General features: G+C 26.7%; 1 protein-coding gene across 1 annotated transcript in view; it reads right to left on the bottom strand.

Moving 5' to 3' along the window:
• Window positions 1–23,049, bottom strand: part of LOC129969304 (A disintegrin and metalloproteinase with thrombospondin motifs like) — a gene marked incomplete in the record, with an annotated part of 118,628 nt that overhangs the window by 50,361 nt on the left and 45,218 nt on the right.

Below are 23,049 nucleotides of genomic sequence, written 5' to 3'. Positions count from 1 at the left end.
GAATTTTTACCACTAAATGTGATTGATCTTTTATTATCCCATATCCCATTCGTATTATTTGAATTTTACTGTAAAATTTGTTTTTTTTTACATAATTTCAGCCTTTTTTCAAATCTTATAGATTAAATAATTTTACAATTGATTATTATTTGGTTGGTACTTTATTGGTATTGGTACTTTTTGGTTGGTACAATATAATAACAAATATGCCTGATTTTATGCAAATATTTTGGATAACATTTTAGTGATCACATTTTTTTAGAAAAAAATATTTTGGGGAAAAGAAAAAGAAAATTTTAGTGTGTGATATACATTAATAATGAAGAAATTTTCTTCAAAATTCCTCAGTTTTTGCAGATTTTCATCATTTATTTCAGAATAATTTTATTTTTTTAACTTTCATCAATGGGCATTTTTCCTTCCTTGTTTTGTAGACCTAATTTCATGTATTTTATAATCTTTCATTCGACAAGCACTTAATATTTTTAACCATTTGAATTTTTAGCTGATTCAGAACTATTTTTTTTATATTGAAAAATTGACTAGACAATAAATATTGTTTATGAGTTTATTGTCAATAATTACAGCGATAGAATGGAAAATCAATGTGAAGCAATAATTGACCCAATAATTATGTCTAGAATAACAAAAAAGAAATCTATTATGAAAATACTCCTAAATAATATTTCGTATATATTAAATGCTATAAAATAAAAAAAAAATAATGCTGAATAATTTCTATCAAAACAATAAAATCAAATAAAATTTCATTTTCAAATGTTAAGTTTTACTCAAAAATCTCTAACCCTTTTGAACTTTGAAAAAGTACAATAAAAATAGGTTTAAAGGTTTAAACGAATAGACTTTAAGATTAAAAAAAGGATTGCGACTTTTGTTCAAAGGTAAGATTTTAACATGAACTGTTTTTTATGTTACGAAGTTTTTTACGTCTTGTTAACTCAATTAGATACCGAATGAATTCATAATTGAAATGCGAATGTGTTGGATTTTGGCATCGTGTAATTATTGTCTGCAAGCAACAACAAGGAGAAACAGTAAAGAAATGAATTTACACATTTTTTTTTTTTTTCATTCGCGCAAATGGATTTGTCTCTAATATTTAAAATGAAATTAAAAGGAAATTAAAATAATATAATCAAAATGATGAGGTATTATAATTTCTATAAATATTTCCCCTATATTTTCTTACCTGTGATATTTTCCAAAAAAACAGTAAATTTTCTCACATTGCTTATTTTTAATGAAATTTTAAAATTTTTATAAGTAAAATAATTTGAGACAGAAGTAAGTAGAAAAATGAAGTAAATTGTTAAAATTCATTATTTTTTTTTTTTGAAAATGATTTAACCACAGAGATTTTTAATGTCTGAAATCTTATTTTTTAGGTTATAATTATTATAATTTAATATATAATAAATTTATATCATACATTTGAGAAATAAAGTCAAAAGATATAAAAATTCAAGCATTGATTACAATAGAGGATATGATTGAATAAAAACAAGCCTTATTTATATTTAATTAATTTCAAAAAGAAAAAAAAGTATTTTATGGATCATTATTTGCGTTGTGTGGAACATTAAAGATTATTATCTAAAAGTACTAATAAGAACTCAAAATTTGCATAATGTAATAAAAGAGTCGCATAATAATACAGCCTTTATACCAAATAATTGTATTCCTCTAAACTTTAATTATCAGAGAAAAAATAGGTGTTACTTTCTGTACAGCTTATTCCCATTGTAAATTACACAAATTCATATAGCATTTTATACTAGGGAGAAAAATATGGTAATTTGGATTTCAAAACTTTCAAAAGTTCTACAAAAAATGTTTCTTTTATACATGAAAAACTGAACTTTTCTTTCAACAATGACCCACTTCAGCTAGATAAAATAAATTAAACAAGAATTACCTAAACAATCATTTGCATAAATTCTTTTTCAACTCTTAATTATACCATATCAAATTCAATTATACATCTATAGTTCTTCGTTGTGATATCTTTTATTAAACAAGTCTAAAACGGAATACAAATTACCGAAAGTGAACTCGCAAATGAAACGAAGTTTTTCAATGGCCAGTTGTGGAACTAATATTCTATTGTATGCTTGTCAGAATTGCCTGACTGGTGTTCATTTGATAAATTGAACCGTACTGTATAACTCTTTTCTCATGATCCATAAAATACAACCACCCATGTATCTCTTTGTTGCGGAGGAAGAATGCCATCTGTGGGTCACGAATTGGAACAAATTTAAAACGAAAGTAAAATCAACAATTGAATCGAGGTTACAGTTTGGCGGGTGGAGGGTCTATTTAAAATCTGTTAGCACCCTAGCACAATGAGCAAAGTTGCATGCTTATTTTCCCGAAATTCTGCGCTGAAGTGGTGTAAGTCATATTGCAATGTTCCGCAATATGACTTACACCACTTAAGCTTTTCAAAATAAGCAATATCATATAAGATTGAAATTATAATTACGATTCAATTAAGCTTCATTTTTAATTCTTCTATTTTTTGCCTTCTGCGACATTCTTTTAGGGCTGAAATTGATTTTGATTATAAAGACAAAAATTTGCCATTGTTGCCATCAACAAATTATAAAAATTTCTGCCTAAATGTTTTCCTTGCATTAGTTTAGCTGGATGATTTCCATTATTTTGATTTGTAATAATAATATGCTTAAAAAGATAAAATTAAAACTCGAGTACTGAGAGGTCTACGAAAGAAAATGGTTTTTTGTGATTTACAAATAAATTTACAATATCGGGAAAAAAACAAAACTACTCAAAAACAGATTTCTGGATGATGTCTTACTATATCTTGATATTTATAAATTTCACTTTGGTGATTTAAACAGTTATCATTAATTCGATAATTTTATAGATTTTTAAAAGTTTCAAATGGCTATGTATTTTTGAGATTGCTCTTCGATGATTAACGGTTTCATAATGTAAGAATTGACCCATTAAAGTTCACAAAATGACGCATAATAATCGGAAATTTGCTCGAACAAATTTCATTCTTTTCATTATTACTATTTATTATTTTCTTTTCTTTAAGATAAAAGAGATTATAGAAGATACTATTCCAGTCATTTGCAAATTAGTCAATCTAATAACAAGTGTTAAATTTCTCTGTCTGAATTCCACGATCAATAAAAATAATCAATTCTTTTTCTTTGAGATTCTAAGGAACGAAGTGAAAAGAGAAATTTTGAATTCAGGTCAATCTTCAAAAACAGTCATATATATATATATATATATATATATATATATATATATATATATATATATATATATATATATATATATATGTAAGATTATAAGCCAAAATGTAAGAAGAAGACGTGAAATCTGATGTCGAATGCAATTTTTCTATCATCCGAAGCTATATATTATTAAAACCTATTGATGTTTACTCGTATGATAAGACTATGGTACAGCGAGATAACTGGATATGTTATGTAATATTTTATTACATATTATTTCACTTAGTACATAATGGTATCATTTTCAAAATGCTCTCCATATACCAAAATTAAATTGGTGGCATATTTTCTATAAGCCAAGTGGGTATGAGATTGAAATTTAACACCAATGGGCAGGCTATGTAATTTTTTTGTTGTTAATTCTATTTTAAATAGAATATCCATAAGGTTTATTCTCAGTAAATTTATTTTGTTTTTCAACTGAGATTGATCTTTAAATGATTTTCGATTTATATTTGTAACTTCGTAAAAATGATATTAAAAAAACGCCTAGATAAAAGCTATCAAACTTAGGTAATAATATCGTTATGGTTATAAAATGTTATTTAAACACTTTCAGAGACAAATATATTCTTCATTCAGCTATACAAGGTAAGTGAATACTTAATTCAGAATTCCTTATTAGTTTTTTTACACAAATAGAACAAGCAAATAAATTAAAGGACTTTCAATGTGAAGAAAAAAGTTCAAAGATGGAAGAAAAACATATTATTCATTCAGATATAAAAAAAATAAACCAGTACAGAACTCAGAATTCCTTATTAATGTTTTAAATGAATATGATCAAGCAAATAAATTAAAGGACTTTCACTATGATGAAAAAAGTTCAAAGAAAGAAGGAAAGAAGCAAAACATATTCTTCATTTAGCTTAAAAAATAAGCCAATATAGAAATCAGAATTCCTTATTAATTATTTTAATCAAATATAAACAAGCAATTAAATTAAAGGACTTTCACTGTGATGGGAAAAGTTCAAAGAAAGAAGGAAGGAAGAAAAACATTGTCTTTGTATACAGTCTTATCAATAAACTTATAATAATTGTAAATTCTTGTACAAAGCTGTTAAAAAGTCATGCTTGCCTAATACTAGTCATAGGAATTCACACTTGTTTCATATTTATTTCCTTTAAACTCCTGTGCAAATAAATTTCTGGTTCTTCGGGATTTCCCATCATGCGTACTCATTATTCATTCAAAGTGTGACTTTATAACTGCGTTAAATTAGAATATTCTGTATAAGGCTTCGACAAGAATTTTTAAAGTTATATAAGAACTTTAGTATAAGACAATATGACATTATACATATTGGCGTTACGGTATACTGATGTACATAGAGATTAATAAATTTTAATCTCATAAGCAGTTACTGTTAGTAACTTCGAATAAAATCACTGAACTTCTTTTCTCTGTAATAATTTATGTCTTCATCTTTTTCTTAATGGTAAAAAGGAAAAGTAGTTGAGACATCTTGTCCATAAAAGAAAAAAAAGAGTACTCAAAGCTATAAACATTAACGTCTTCAGAGTTACCCGGAAAATGGCTATTAATTTTTTCGTATGTGACGTTATACTTAACTTTATGTTGAGAACTTTGACGTACAAGCCGTTAAGAAAAACTACAATAACTGCACTTCGTTAAATCTGCCACTGTCCTTGCAATCCTTGACTCCAGCTGATAATAAAAACACCGTGAAACATTGAAAGTCCCGACTTTTAATCCATCAAGACAGAGATAAAGTCACTGTCAAAAAGAAAATTGTACTTTCATATTCAAAGTAGAAATATTTGCATACATTTTTCTTATCCTTTTTTTTGATACATTGAAAAATTCTGCATGTTTGTGACCCCAAAAACACATTAATTTTAAATTATAATTTATCCTTGAATGCGTCATGTGAGAAGAACGGCCAAATTTTGCTACTAATTGATTAAGAAATGTTGCTTCCAGGAAAATAAATAATAAATGTGCTACCATTAAAATATTCTGATTTGAAGATTAGTCATGATTATCTCATGTTTTCTGAAAGTCGGAATTTGATTTTTTTTTAAGTAGCTAAATAATTATCTCCGTTGTGTCGTTTTAAGATATTATTTCATCATATATTTCAGACTAGAATGTCTAAATTTGAGTGGAAAAAACTACAATCAATGTGCTCAATCAGTTAATGTGCTGAGTTAACAAAAAAAATCTGAGCATTCTTAACGTTCATGCGCACGATTTTTATTTCTTGCGCTAGATATAGAGGCAGAAAATAATATCTTATTAAGAAATATATGAGAAAGTGTCGGTGAAAATGTTCCCATTGTTTTTCAAATAGTTTAAGAAATAACTATCAAATAGTTTAGTTAATGGATCCGGCGTAATTCGGGATTAAAAATATTTCATGTATATTTTTAATGTAAGAATCAATTTCTTATAGAATATGTATTATAATACCCTAGATCCTTTTAAATTCTAAAATGTTTTTTTATTAGGCAGAAACAAACGATTTAAAAAAAAATGTAAATAGCTACTTTTCTTCATAAGTTTTTAATATTTATTATTATATTCGTATTGTAAATTTTGTTCTCAAGTGCTGAAGTCAAATCCTTAATTGCATAGCGATGTAGATCTGCATTGTATATTTAAAACTTCACATCTCTTTATGCAGCAACTTTCCACAGTGCTTTTTTTTATTTTAATTTTACCAAAATTAATTTATCGTTTGCGTACGCAACTAGAATCTTCGACAGTTTATCTCTTCGTCTGTGACGATTTTCATTGTTAGCACGCTATCTGAGTACAATTTCATTTAGTCGATGTTATAAATTACGATTATTTATATAAAAAGTAAAAAAAAACCTACAGGAGAAATTGTTTTTGGATTGAAACATGATAAGAGTAACGAATAGTATTTCAATTTTTGCATATGCTGATAATTTCATGCAAGAAAATCTTTTAGCTTTTTTTGTGATGTAAAAATACATCAATATGCAAAATCGGTTCTACATAAGTTCAATAATTCTAAAAATATTTTATGAAATATTTATTACTATTGTGATATTTATTTAGTTTTTTAAGTAATTGTATTGCTGTTTTAATAATTATAGAATAACATTTTGGCTGAATAGCTTTCACACTAATTTCTTAAGAGTTGATAGTTTATTTTCACAGAATGTCTCGATAAATGCAATGTTCCTTTATAATAAATGCTAAAAATAATTGCTTCATGAATTTCCATGTTTTGTAATTTAATCAGTGGTATTATTTATGCTTGAAATATTATATTAATGTACGCAGTAGATTTGTACAACTAAAGAAATCATTGTTCAAGATGATATAAAAATACAACAATGTGTTTTTTAATTAAAAAATACTTATGCGGGTTTTTCCCTTAGTTACACCCATTTTCCGGTTTATTTTAAAGTTTATTTATTAAAAATAAAAATTCATGAATTCAATTTTCTAAATAGGGTTGTCTTCGTTTGCACGATTCACTAAATGCTATTTTTAAACACGGTAAAATCACTACTTTAAAAGCAAAAAAAAAAACATTTTAAAGAAGACATTAAAATGAAAGAGATATTTGAAAAGTATGAAAAAGTATTCAAATTGCAAAAAAGGAATTTTGAAAATTTCTTCTCCATTGAATATTTAATTATTTTTCTACTTAAAAAAATTAATAATAATCTTCTGTCTTCTATTAATAAGCGTGGAAAATGGGCTTGAATTCGGCTCAGTTTCTTAGGAGGCTAAACTTCTGGTTATGCTTGTATTTGGAACATACATACATACATACATACATAGCCACGATGACTTATATTTATATTAAGATCCCATTAAATGCACAAAATTATAGATGTCCCTTTGTAAAAAATTATTTGATAAAATAATCGAAATAATTGAAATCGCCTGAAAGATTAGAAATTCTGAAATATATAATTAATTAAAATATAATGAATTAAATATGATTATTAAAATATAATGGCTTTAAACATAAAAATGTATTCTAATTATATTTATTCCAACTGAGAGTAAAAGCAAAATAAAAAAAAAATCTTGTGGTACGATATGATATATGACTTACGCCATTAATCAAGTAGTCTGAAAAATTTCTCATTAGGCCACCACTTTCCAACCAGGCCGTATTCCATCAAAGACGCGAGGAATATTTGGGTAGACACCCTTCAGTAGTTAAAGTTGGCGACCTTTGATCCAAAGCCTCGTGAAAAGACAATGGGAGAGACTTTTTTGTTACGCCCGGCTTGAAATCGGTTTCAGATGGTCTACGCCCAAAGGGAATTGTAGAAAATAAAAGTAGTACTGGCAAGAAAGAGTTGAAGAAAAAAACAGTTCTCATTGCCTGATTGGAGAATGTAAATATTTGGCCTCGTAACCAGATGGAGATAAAATATAGTGGTTTATGTCTATTGTGCATGAAAAACACGTGATGAAATTAAATTGAGAAATGAAATGAAATGAGAAATTGTTATGGTTTGTTTTCTCGTGATCGGCTCCTTATGGGAAATGAATTTTTTGAAATAATAATTTACTTGGAATTCTTTAATAATAAAATAAATTCGAAGGTTAAAATTTTAGATAATACAAGTAAAGGCATTTAAAGTTTTTACTATACAAGTTAAAGGTAATTTCAATGCATGATTTAATACAGTCCGCGTGACCTTAAATACAAGGAATATAAATACATAATCGGAATTGATTAGGTGTGTAGTTTTGAGCCAGAACAGCGTAAAGTTTTATGCTATATGTATGTATTAGTTTTAATCGGTTAAGGAGCAAAAACGAAGAAGAAATAGGATTCTGAAAATTAACTCTTTACGTACAACAGCTTCAACTTTAGTTTTATTGTTTTTAATTATTAAAAAATTTAGATTTTTGCCAATTCAAAAGAATAAAATGGCATTTTTAAAAAATTAAAGAACCATTAAACATTTTCTCTATTAATGCAATAATAAAATTATAAACATTTCTAGAAGTACCTAATCATCATATTGTAAATTTTCATTATTTTATTATGTTCTAATTAAATACGAATTAGTGTTTTAAAATTGTTTCTATGTTGAAAATGTTTCTTTTATTTAGCTATCCTTTTTTAGTTAATAGTCTATTAATCGGATGTAAGATTCTAAGATTTTTTATATGCATGAAACTTTCAGGTTCGTATATATAAGGTGATATTATTTTCTGGCACTGAAACTGAAGAGAAAACAAGATGATATTGCTATTTTATTTTATGTATGATACTTTCCCAAAGGTAAAAGAACTTAAATATGAAATTACTTTAAAATTTCGATACTCTCTAATCCACACTCTAGTGACATAGCGAGAATGCAATGTATGCAATGACTGTCAGTCCTCAGCAGTCAAGAAATACTGCAAGGGTAAAAAGTACACGATGTATTTAGTCACCTCATCATATTTAACTTCAAAACGAGAACGTTCAAAACAGGAACTTATTTTGTTACAAAGCACCTTCTTCTGCTGCTGGTGACAATAGATATGCGTACCATCCTTGCCCCACATCATACATTGCTGTAAACGTTATTGTTTGGAAATTTCAGTTTCATTCCAGTTACCGTACTTCAATTATGCATCTTCTTCAAAGTAGTCAATTTGTATCCTATAATTGACAACTTAGGAATTTTTCAGATATTTCAAAATTGTTGATCATCGCCCTTTGAGTTTCTTTTTTTAAAAAAGAAATATTTAGCTTCAAATTGCAATAATGCCGTTACTGTACAAACGCAGAGATATTTTGTCACCATGGTACTCTTTTAGGCAAACAGCAACGCAGGATATGCGGATCTCTATTACTCGGACCTATGTATATCACCGTTATCATTCATTTCTGTACTCGATATTGTTAGAAAATAATTGGGAGGGAATAGAAAATAATTTATTAGGAAATTATTATTAGAAAATTATTGTTAGAAATTTATTTTTCTGCAGATTGGAGTGGATATACATATTAAATTCTGTTACCATGACGTTCACTTGGAAAGAGGTACCCCTACTTTGCTATACGAAATATTGTTAAAAAAATATTGGGATGAAATCAAACATTATTGGCTTCATTTTAGGATGGATATATGCATCAATATTATGTTACCTTAGTGCTCTCTTGGGAAGCAGTGCCCCAAAATAAGCGTATCATTATTAAGAGAGATTGGTGCATCATATTTATCACTATATTAGTGCACACGATAATCTTAGAAAATTATTGGGATATAATAGAAAATTATTGGCACCAAATTGGGATGGATATACTCATCAATATTTTATCACCGTGGCGATATCTTGGGAAGCAGTAATCCGAAAGGTGGGTATCACCCATTATCATTACTTTGCTGCACACGACATTGTTTGAAGATTTCAGTTTCTCTATTTCATTTCTAATTTTTTTATTAATTGGAATTACGTATCCTCTGTAATTTACTACTTAAGAATTTTTAAGTATTTCAAACTGTTGCCTGTTATATTACTTTAAAATAAAAATAATGCTGACTCCAAAATGGATTGAATATTTTATTTCTTTATATGTTTTTTATCTAGACGCTAATTTATTACTAATTAACAGATAATAATAATAAAAAAAAGAAATAAAAGAGCTAAAAAAATAAAGAGTTCGAATCTGATGAAAGCACCTTCTTTAAAAAATAATTGTTCCGAAAATGTTAAAAGGTTACTGAATACTTTAGTAGGTTACTTGAATTAATTTTTCTACTAAAAGACATTTAGATGTTAACATGTTTTTCTTTCTCTTAAAAACAGTGACACTATGTTTCCATAAAAAGTGTCAAAATAGATTTAAGGTTAAAAGCAAGAACAGTTATAGGAAAGGGTCACAAGGTGAAACTTTCCGCTATCTTAAAGGAAGAGAAAATAAAAATCAACTTTTCCAGAAAAAGAAAGTATTATTTAGAGAGCAAATTTATTCGTTATCGGAATTTCCTCAACATGCCCACGCAGGGGTCAAGGATCTACTTCAAGAAGGACGGACGCTTCTTTTGGCCTAAGGCAGAGATGGAATCAAATCATGTTTAAAATCACTTCAATTGCAATATCATTGTAGAAAGAAAGTATGTCAGATTTAGAGGTAATGTCAAGATTATTTTTTTTATAAATTACTAGAAAAAGGTTCTGTTATTTTTGAACTGTTGAGGTAAACACAAAAGAAGAGGCGTTGTCTATTTTATGTTTTGAATTCTTTGATTTTTGTGCTCTGATTTAAGTCTTTGATTGTTTTTATTGTATAATTTTTTTGGCGCTCTCGAATTAATCAAGTGAAGAGAATAAGGATAATTAAATTCATTGGGCTGATTAAAAAAGTCAACCTCAGTTGACTTTAAAAACAAACTTGAAGGTATTTTAAGTGGCTCACTCATTTAGCTCATTGATTAAAACTGTCGAAAGCTTTATTTCTGATAAAAATTTATTAAATACGAAAGAAAAAATTGCAAAAAAGCTATAAAAAATTATGTGATTTTGATTATTAGAAGCTTTTATGATAAATTTACAAACGAACTAATGACTTCAATATTTATCTATGTTTGCTTAATAATGGAATTTTCTTGCGTTTGAAATTAAACTATTGATAATCACACAATTTCACGATGAGTTTGATTTTATTTCCTAATGGTAATGATACCAAAAATGTTTTCTTTAACTTTTATTTGAATTTATTATTGAATAATCATTCTTATAATAAAGTAAACCAATACACAAAAAACCCCGGAAAAATGACCATATCTTATCCTAAACGTTAAACGAAATAGGATTTAAAAAATCAAATAAATCATACCGATAAATCAGATCGAAATGACTATTTAATAATCTATGGCCATAAATAATGGAAAATTGAAGAAGAATAACGACAAATGTTTGGATAATTTTTCTGAATTAATTATACACTGATAACAGTTTATTTCGAAAATAAAGAGGCGGAACTTCAATTATTAATACATGAATTATAACTGCATTTATTGATTCAAGTCCAGTTTTGACCTTTGAAACTCTGTACGTGATACTTTTTTAAAATTAAAAAGCTGACTGGAAATTTAAAATAAATATATGTGAATTTATAGGAATTTCGCTGTATAGAATTGTTTGAAATTATTTGACTAAAAACATAACACAGATTGCAAATTTATTTGATTTACAGATACTTTTATAAATAAATATGTTTAAAATAGTATATATATATATTCTAATTGGAATTACTTTGAAGAAAATACTGTTATCATGAAGCTTCAATGTATTTTAAGGTTTATAACAACGTATCGCAATTAACTTATTTAAATTAAATTCAAAATTTCCATTGAAAAGAAATAATTTTTTTATTTATAAACATTTTGCAACTCATTTTAAGCTATTATTTTTAACTGTTGAAACTTTCCTTGATCTTTTATTTAATTAGCAAAAATTTATTTAATTCTAATTCTTTATAAGATAAAATGTCAATTAGCATTGAATTCAACAAATTTAAAGAAAAAAAAATAATTTTCATTTTTGTGTACTGGAAGCTTTTGCTTAAAAATAAGATTTTAATGAGAGATATTTCAGGCAACATTCTTAGTTTCTATTTATCTACTTCTACAAATTCGAAAGTCTACAAAAGATAGAGCAGTAATTTTCAACACTAAAAGAATTAATTTTAACGTATGGATTTTAAAACTATTGATTATTTTTTATGTAAAATAAATTGTTCCACAAATACATACACACACAAAGAAACATAAATTAATCTTGAGTTTCACTGATTATTTTCTAAATACAATTGATGCATTGATTATTGAGTACCATCATTAAAATTTGGCATAAAATACAATGATTGTAAAATAGAATAAGACAGTTTAAGACAATGATTGCATTCATTATTGTAAAGTACTTCTATAACATAATAGATCGATGCAAATAAAAAAACTACCATAAAAAGCAAATGAATCAGTAAGTCAAAAGACCATAAATTTTCCGAGAAGAATAGGCAATTAATAGGCGTATCTTTTAACATCTTTCAAATTCACAATTGAAATAAAAAACATTTTCATTTTCGTTTAGTGTATTTTTTATTACAAAAACATTTATAACAATCCCTATTCCTGTAATAACGGAGAAAGTAGAACAACATTATTAAGGTTCTCTTAAAAACTATTACTTATCTCTTTTCACTTGTGTTTTTAATCCGAATCTCACATACTCGTTCATTTGAATGAAATAATCTAAGAAATGAAGCGAAAAACGATTATGCACTAAAAAAAACTCTTGAAATAAACAGACGATTAATATAAGTTGTAAAAAGAGAAAAAAAAAACTAAGCCTATTGTTTAAATCTAAAAATAACTATTGACTGTAAGGATAATTTCTTTTAGATTATATACATTTGTATTTCTACAAGTCATACTTTGAAAAGATGAACACGTTTATTAAAAGACGGCTTGCAATAAATATCAGGTTATAAGTGGCATTTTGTCTGATTGAGTACCTTTTGAATTTTAAAAATGGTATTTAAAATAAGATCTGCAAAAATAAAAATGATAAAAATATTTGTATTTAAAAGACAGTGTTTACATTTTACTTTTGGACATTATTTCGCAGAACAGAAAAAAAAATATTTGTTAACAAACGCATGGGAAAGAATTTTAAGCACATTTTTTTAAAGCATTTACAAAATAAATATCAGATAAGTTTTCTTGATAAAATTTTGATTCATATGTAGCTTAATATTGGCATTTATATTCGTTATTTCTCTACTGATTTTTATCTAATTAATTTATAGCATTAACATTTAAAGTAATGAATACAAGGATTAGTTAAAAAGTGTTAAAAATTGGGGAGATATACCGCTTAAAATACCTAGAAATAAAATTTATTTACTATCTAATATAGACATAAGCATTTTTGATATGTATAACTTCAAAATTAAGCTTATGCATTTCAAATAATGCTCAGTAATCATCAGGGCATTCATTTTTAATGCTTTTAACTGACTTTTTTAATTGGTTCTTAGTATTAATACTTAAAATATTGAATATAAGGATTAAAAGAGAGTCAAAAAGTGTTGAAAATTGAGAGAATATTCCTCTGAGAATATTTAGGGTTATTTACTCTCCAAATTGTAGATAAGTATTTTTGATGTGTAGAACTTCAAAATTATGCTTGTGCTTTTCAAATAATACACATATATTACGAAGACAATTGTGAATTTTTAATGTCATTTAGATATGAGTTTTGAAGTGGCATTAGAACTATTTTAATTTCGATCAGATTTTGACTACTTTAAATATAATATTTAATAAATTATGTAAACAGCTTAAAGAAAATCTATATAATGACACTCAGAAATCAATAACAATACAAAAATATATTGAATAAAACATTTATATTCAATGATTAGATTTAAAATTAAAAAATAGTGAATCAGATAAAAAATAATCAATTAATTATAAGTCATCCCGTTATTTATTATTGCTGCTTCCTGTTGCAAATTCATAATAACTTCCTTGTTATATCCTTATCCTTGTTATTATTTACCTTTAAGACACATTTTGGGTCAACCGTGTTAAATAACACAAAATACTACCACATCTTCAAAATTAAGCTTATGCATTTCAAATAATGCTCAGTAATCATCAGGGCATTCATTTTTAATGCTTTTAACTGACTTTTTTAATTGGTTCTTAGTATTAATACTTAAAATATTGAATATAAGGATTAAAAGAGAGTCAAAAAGTGTTGAAAATTGAGAGAATATTCCTCTGAGAATATTTAGGGTTATTTACTCTCCAAATTGTAGATAAGTATTTTTGATGTGTAGAACTTCAAAATTATGCTTGTGCTTTTCAAATAATACACATATATTACGAAGACAATTGTGAATTTTTAATGTCATTTAGATATGAGTTTTGAAGTGGCATTAGAACTATTTTAATTTCGATCAGATTTTGACTACTTTAAATATAATATTTAATAAATTATGTAAACAGCTTAAAGAAAATCTATATAATGACACTCAGAAATCAATAACAATACAAAAATATATTGAATAAAACATTTATATTCAATGATTAGATTTAAAATTAAAAAATAGTGAATCAGATAAAAAATAATCAATTAATTATAAGTCATCCCGTTACTTATTATTGCTGCTTCCTGTATTAAATTCATAATAACTTCCTTGTTATATCCTTATCCTTGTTATTATTTACCTTTAAGACACATTTTGGGTCAACCGTGTTAAATAACACAAAATACTACCACATCATGCTGCGAAAAATGACTTTTGAAAATATTCGTACGATCTAGCATTACTTGAACATACACTTCCTACTTTAATCTTCCTTCCTGCATGTAAAAAAAGAAAGAAAAAAAACATTTATATCCGGATTCTACTTATGTTATCTCTATCATCTTAATCCTAACATGTTAAAGGTTCGTGACCGTAGAAAGGTTTTTAGCTGACCTTCCGATCAGGAGAAAGCAAAATATGTGGGTCAAATAGACAGCATTGAACACTTATAAGTCCTCGATTCTCCGCTCGACTATTAATTTTCCAGTAGCCTGGTCGCTAAATAGGTCGTTGAATTATCCCTAGTCTTGTAATTCAATCATTATCGCTAGATTAAAAGCAAAGTAATTTTGCGATGACAAATTTGATATGCCATCCATAAACTGTAGGCACGTTTGCAGTAATCATCAATGGCACATGCAGCTGTAGTCACTTTCACTTGTGCTACAGGAAATTGATGGAATGGACCGGATTGTGCATAAAGTTAATGGTATATCAGCAATTTCATTCCTGTGGGACATCGTCTTTGCCTAAAGGCAAATTCTTATGCCACTCATATTGGGTAATTCCACGCTTTGAGGAATATTTCAAAGTGTTTGTGGGTAATTGGGTTGTTCAAAAGATTTAAAAGGAATAAACTCGGTTTTATTATGGTTTTATTATTGCTGTATTCATAGATGGTGTAAAAATGGGCTTATGTTTTTACACATTTACCTTTAAATTTATATTTTAACTTTACTAGCAAACAATTTTTTAAACTAATCTTAATAAAAATTATCAATGAAAGTAGATTTAAAGCATCTTTCTGTAAAAAAATTAAATGAAATATTAGAATGCAAAGAATATGACAAGTTTTTGAAAGATGTTAAATTAAAATTGTTTTTCACTTAAAGATTGTATTTAGAATAAATAATTTATCCTTTCAAAAAAATAGTGATAATTGCATTTTTTAAAATAAATCTGATGGTGATTTTTATTATAACATTTTGATATTCTAATTTATATTCATGCTTTTTCAAAAAGTTCAGTATTCAAAATTTTATAAAATTATGTATCTATTTTAAAATTAAGTTTACAAAATTATGTATCAATTTTAAAATTAATTTTACAAAATTCAATTTTCTAATTAATTTTTTATTTTAAAACTTATACTCTAGTGGTAATTAAAGGTCTTAACTTAGAAATATCTTATAGATAAGTTAATGCTGAAAAAGATAATTTTTTTACATAATATGTTACACTTACATGTGTTTTGTAAGTAAAAATTCTTTGACTGGAACTTTTACAAATAAATCATTTAGATTAAAATGCAACATCAATTAAATGACTTTATGAAAATCATTTCATTTCTGATGCATTAAACTAGAATACATTTTCAAAATAGTTTGAAACTTACTCTCACAATATATTCATAAAATATATTGATTTACTAATAAATCTTATTTTATTTATAATTTATTTGAAAATTATTTCTTTATTTAAACCATCAGAGGTGTTTCAGTTACTGGAGAGTTCTGAACTTTAGTATTTGTTAATAAAAAATAATGTACAAATATAATGATTAGTTTAAAATATTGTAAAACTTTTATGCTGTTAGATATTTTTTAAATCCACTGAATTTATAAGTCATATACATTATTGGTATATTTTTGTATAATAACAGAACAAACCGAACCTCAGTAACAATTTATAACAAGAAAAAAAATCAATAAACAATTCTTGAAAAAGCGATATAAATCATCAAATAAATGCAATTTATGCAAACGTGGGACTTTTATCTGTAACTAGAGAAATAGATTTTAATTTTAAAAAAACATAAATAAATGGATGAAAAAACTACGTGAAGAATTCAAACATTAAGTAAAGCTCAGAAATTATATTTTTAAATTGTTAAATATTTCTTATGAAATTAAAAGGAAAGATTTTAATTTTTTTTCTCACAATATTTTAAATTCTTTTATTTTAAAGCTTTGGTTTTAAGATGTGATTGACATATATATATATTTTTATCTATAAAATCTACAACCATAAACAAACTAGTTAAAAAAATGTTGAAAGTTTTATGTATTTATAAATAATTTTACGTTTCATACACCATTTGAGTGAATTTGATTTTCTATTCTTTCCTTAATTAAGGTTAAGAATGGTTGCCTCAATAAATCTTGAGTGACCTGAGTAGTAAAAGTAGCTGCATCATTATTTATTGCTTAGGCTTCGCTGGTTTCTTTTGAAGTTTTTAGTAGTTTCCTAGTTATAGGTAATGCAGACATCAACCGTTTTAATCTTTGATTTTCCTTCTCATGAAAAGACATCGGTTCTGAATCATGAATAAGATAATGTCAGTCAATGATTTCGTCAGATTATTTATTAATTACAATCGAATATATAAAGTAAATTAAAATAAATAAAGTTATTTTTTTGATAGTATTCTCTTATGAGTGGTCTCCTTAAAACTTTCTCGCATATTCTCTAATAAAGTCATGCCAGAGAAAGCCTTGATGTACAATAATTATGAATAATTTTTGGTGTGAATTTTACTGAATCCATCGTGTTTTCCTTGGCGAGTTATTTGGCGATTAATCCTTGGCATGGGTTAAAACTATCCAAAACTCAAATTTCTGTTTCAGACACATTTTTCTCAATCGATTTAAATAAAAATTTGACACAAAAATACAATTGTGATCATAAAATCCCATAACAAATTTGATATATTTAACTTATAGCGTTTTTGAATTATAGCATTTACATGTTTCTGAAAGTACAAACCGACAGATAATCAACCCATAGTTGGATTTCATTCAAAATTTGACAGGTGTTTATACAATAGATGTTACATCTGTGTACCGAATTTCATCTATCTAGGTCTCTTCGTTTTGTAATTATCCTACTAACTAATATTCGAACAGCCGGAAAGACGGATTTCCTCTGAACAGATTTTACTCAAAATTTGATAGACATCTGCAAATTTGGTGTAATAATCGTATACCAAATTTCAACGGCCTATCTCAAAGCTTTTTTGTTATCTTTGTCAAGTACTGACAGACGGCATATTTTAAAAATGTGTTTTTCGAACTCAGGAAGGTCTAACAAGGGGGGATTCGTCAAAATCTCGAGTTCGAATTTTTTTTAACGATTACTATACTTTCTCTATACTACGTATACAATAAAGTAAAAAACATTAAAACCTACATTCAAGCTCAATGATTTTTACATTAAGTTACAAAACTATTTTATAGCAATTAAATTAATTGAAAATCTTCTTTCTATGATGGCTCGGTAGCAAAATATTGTTTCAAAAAGAGAGGGGTGTAGAATTGCGATTACTTCTAAAACTCGGCAAATGTGCATATTAAATTCCTTGTGGCTAAATTTTGTTTGGCTAATTTGGCATGGAAACAGAATACATGCAGTATCTGCTCAGATTCCGTCCTCGTCATTTGATAACATCTCAAATTAAGAGAAGTGTCTCGTAATTGCCCTACCATAATTTTAAAATTAGATACAAAATTTGGAGTATACAAAAGTTAGATGCAAAATTTGGAGTGTACAAAAGTTAGATACAAAATGTGGAGTATACAAAGTTAGATACAAAATTTAGAAAAATCCACTGCCGTAATTCATTCTATTTTTTTATTGAATTACATTTTATTAATATTTTATGAATGGGCGTTATGCAAGGTTTACGTATGCTTCAAATAATCTTGAAAAAAAATGCTATAATTAGAGGCTTGACTATTTTTTATTACAAATAGTAAAGTCTAATTATTTATGTATAAATTCATTGTCAACTTAAGAGAAAGTGCTATAAAATCGCTTATTAATATCTTCTCGGAGAACTCACATAATGCTACATAAACTTAATTTAACAAAAATTGCATTATTTTTATAGTTTTTGACGAAATGACCGTAGGTCATCGTGATATAAATTTATAAACTTGCTTTAAGACAATCTATCCATACCTCTTGCAACGAAACCATTTTTTTTGTGTGTGTGTCTGTGCGTGATAACAATCGTAAGTAATTACCGAAGACTCCTGTTGGACTTTTGTTAATGTTCTGCTGAAGTGTTTCGTCAAGTGTATTTATTTATTATGTATTCGACATTTTAGTAGTTATAGTGTGAGTATATTTTAAAGAATTTAAGTTTTCTTTCTCTATTTTTTTCCAATTTGTCAAAATTATTCATTATCTAATCATAATTATCCAGCAAAATATTAATTTTCGTCTCGATGTAATTAACAATTCATTTTTTTTATAAATAAATGCGGAAGAAAAAAAAATTTGAAACAAAATCAAAGAAAATTGAAGAATAATTGGAAGTAAAATATTTATTTTGCATTCTTTAAAAATCTATTGTCTGGCAAGAAAAAACCTTTTTTTCATGGAACTCTGATTTAACAATAATACAAAGCAATTAATATATTTATTATTATTTGTGTAAAAGAAAATGGAGGTTGATTGAACATTTTTAAAGATAAATTAGATGTGTAAATAATCGCTTGTTTCTTAAACAGTTTCATTATTATTTTACTGTAATTATTTGCTGAGTTTTTAAATTAGCGCCTAATGTTATTAAAGAATTTTTTTAGTAAAAGAAAATGTAATTTAATTATAAACACATCCTTAAGGTCCTCTGGTGTAACAATGTATCAAATTAGATGTATTTATTATTTTAAGATGTATTTCAAAATATTTTTAATGTCACGAAGCATTTGAATATAATACAACTACGGATGCTTCCAGAAAAGTAGGAATTTACTTATTCCAGGTCTTATTATTCATGAATTAAAACGGCGCTGGAGAAAAAACAAGGACACATTTTATGTTATGTTCTAAAAATACAGCACATAAAATTGTCAGCGTCTCCATTATCACAATAACGTGTTTGTAAATGGCCTTTCTGTTTGTTTTAAATTAGAAGGCAACGAAAAGCAATTCCGAAACGTGGCAAATATACCACCTCAGGCAACAAAGATATAAAAAAGCACGCACACTTCCAGCTTTCACTTGCATATAAGTATAGATAATGGAGTTATTACTCTGCAGGTATCAAAAGAAAGTAATGGCAAAAGAGAAAAAAGAAAGTAACAGCTCATGCTTCTAAAACTCGAACTGTTACTTTTCTTTTGAGTTCTAATTCTAGAAACAAAGTGAGGATGACCTGGTTATAATAGGAAAAACTGGACTTGCGTTGTGTTTTCCTCGGTTATTATTTTTCTATCAGAGATGCTATTTCCTGAGACTTTTGTGAAAGCTTGAGTTGCATTTTGGCTTTTACCTTTTGACCTCGCTGTGGAATTTCTTTTTAATTCTTTTATGAAATGATTGAAAGATGGTAAGTTCGTTGATCTTTTCAAAGTCATCTACTTGAAATTATTCATTTTCTTGACAGCTGAAGAAATAGCAGATGACCAAATGAACTTCGAAGCTTCTTGTTAACGTTTATTTCGAAACTGGGTATTTAGTGATAAGTAGGTTTAAAAATACGTTGTCCCATTTTTTGGTAAAATTTCCGTGATTTGATATCCGTTATATAATAATAGAAAGAAGTGATATCCTTTATAGATATAAGAAAAGAAACGATGATTATTATCATAACAAAGAAAAAAGCAATTTCGAATTAAAATATGCTTATTTCATATATTTTAATTTGTATGATGGTTCTGAATATAATTATAAAAAATTTTATATGTCTGAGAATTCAAAAAATATTATTTTCTTAAATCCGCTGGGAGTATTCTATTTGAAGTTTTTTTAACAACAAAATATAATATTCAAAACTTTCTATGATATATAGAATGCAATATTGTTAAGCATGAATAGATTACATAAAGTTGTTGCAATACAACTTTGTAATGTCTGAAAAAAAACCCGAATATTTTATTAAAATATAATATATTTGTACGACATTTAGAAGTATCATTAACATAAAAGATAAAAAGGTGAAATAACTCGTAACGTCAAATCTTACAAAAGATTTTAAAAAGAAGATGAAAGAGGGGGGGGGGAATCTTAAATGCAAGGATAACAAAAAAAAGTATTAACATTTTGCTATCTTTCCATGTAGTATACAGCGGTCACCATATCTATTACTAAAATTCATGTTTTGTGCAGACAATTATTACCAACCCTGAATGCTTGTTCTCATTTTCTCTTAAAATCTCTTGATTGTCCATATTAATAATTTTAGTTTCTTTCATTCCATGATTTAATTCCTTAACTGTAATACCGGTGTGGCTCGTGCTTCGAATAACCATATTTTTCAAGTAAAGAACTAAAATTAAGTTAATCAAATACTTTATAATTTGATATATAAATTATATATAATCCATAAACATCAAGTATTCCATGAAAATTGAATCAGTACGATGATATTTTTCAAACTTAAAAATGCTATCTAATTATATGGAGGAAAATTGCACAGTTAAAGGGTTAAAAATACTCACAACGAAGATATTGCTTATAGGCACGAAGAAAACAATGTTCATTAAGGACTTCAATTCTGTAAGTTTTCTGCTTCTATTTAATTACAAAACGTTAATGAACAATGGTAAAAAAGAATTCATTTCATCATTTTATTGGCGCAGCTTGAGTTAAATGATTCCATCTTCATAAACATTTCGAACTGAAACGTTCATCTTAGAAATATTAAAATTATTTGGAGATCATATTTTTTTATTACTAGGATGAAAAATTATAAAAGACAATGAATAACTTTTAATGGAATTCTCTCTGAATGGGCTATTGAATCTCTGAATGCAATTAACTTTTTAATGATTTATTTGTATCCGTTTGGAAAATATTAATCGACTATGGTCAAAAAAATTCGTTTGTAATAATTTGATTCCAAGATAGTTTTCATAGTTCTGTTGTTGTCATAAATGGTCCAAGCCTCATAAAAACTTTCGAAGTCAATGCATTGCTTTTCGAAATACTGAAATTTGTTAGAGTTGATAAACTTTTTTTATAAGAGGAAGTATTATAAAAAATAATTGGCAACATTTTGACTAAGAAAGTTTTAATTACTTTTGAATTATAAATTATTAACAAGACTCCTGAATGAAATATTACCAAACAGTAGTTCAAGGCACTTGAACAAATCAATATAACTAAATTGTCTCAAAAACTCTAAATGATAATATTTATAATTTATTAATTGAAAATTCCTTTTTTAATTATTAATCAACCAAATGTTTCGAATTATTTAAACTTGCTATATAAAAAGAAGCTAATGTTTCAAAACATGAACAGGTTTTTACGAAGTTTACGCAATAACTAAAGGATGTCCGAAAATTAACGCAAGGTTTGAATTTGCAACCATTTGTGCAGCAAAGTGTTGGCAACCCTATTAAAAAACTTTTGACAGATGATAGTTTAGGGTTAATAAAACTGAAAAGTGACACGATAGAACAACGTGTTAACGCAAGATTTGAATTAAATAAAAACACAGTTTTTTTTCTTTAAATTGTCATATTTTTATAGAATCATAAAGTACACAGAATAGCGTTATGTGGAATAACACATAGAGCAAATGGCCTTCCCGGCTTTGCTGGAACATACGCAATATTTTGTCGAAATTTTACATGACCATTTTGCATAAATGTAGCTGAATTTCTTTGATGCAGCGTTGAATTTGCTCCTTCAATACGCGTGTGCTTGTGGACTTGTTGGAATAGACCTTTGATTTCAAGTAACCCCATAAAAAGATATCCAATGATGTTAAATCACACCATCTAGGTGTCCAATTCTCAAATTTTCGAAATGTGACCGCTAGACTCACTATTTTTAAAATATTGTTCAACAATCAAAACACGTTGTTCTATCGTGTAACGCTCCGTTTTTATTAACCCTAAGCTATCAGTAGTCAAATGGTTTTTTTAATAGGGTTGCCAACACTTTACTGCATAAATGGTGGCAAATTCAAATCTTGTGTTAATTTTGGGACACACTTTATTTATCGGCTTGATTTCTGAGACACTAATGCACTTTATTTACTATTTATATAATGGTTCTTGCAAATTGTGTGCATTTTGGGACAAATTGAATGCAATCTCTTGAATTGAATACAATTAAAATACAATCTCTTGCAAGGATTTGTAATAAGTCCTGTTTAAAATTCGATTGAGACATGATTAAAATTATTTTTTGCGCTAAAATCAGACTAATTTAGGAAATAGTCTCCAGTAATTAATGAGCCACAGATATTTCATTTCATATGTTGTGACAGCAAATAAAACCCTGACAATGAAAGGAAGGCTTTCCAAGTAATTAGTAGTTCCAAGTGGGGAACACGTATTTAGAATCTATCGGAGAAATACTACAGAAAACAATTATATGTATTATGTATTAATTTAGTAACTGTTTTCACAAAGACCTATAAAAACGTATTAAAACAAGATAATATTGTATATTAGTTAGAAAACTATCTACATGCTTAATAAATTTATTAAATTCAATTTATATTTTTTT

This window comes from Argiope bruennichi, chromosome 5, assembly GCF_947563725.1.
Source record: "Argiope bruennichi chromosome 5, qqArgBrue1.1, whole genome shotgun sequence".
NCBI classification, from domain to species: domain Eukaryota; kingdom Metazoa; phylum Arthropoda; class Arachnida; order Araneae; family Araneidae; genus Argiope; species Argiope bruennichi.
This window is presented reverse-complemented; position numbering and strand designations above follow the sequence as displayed.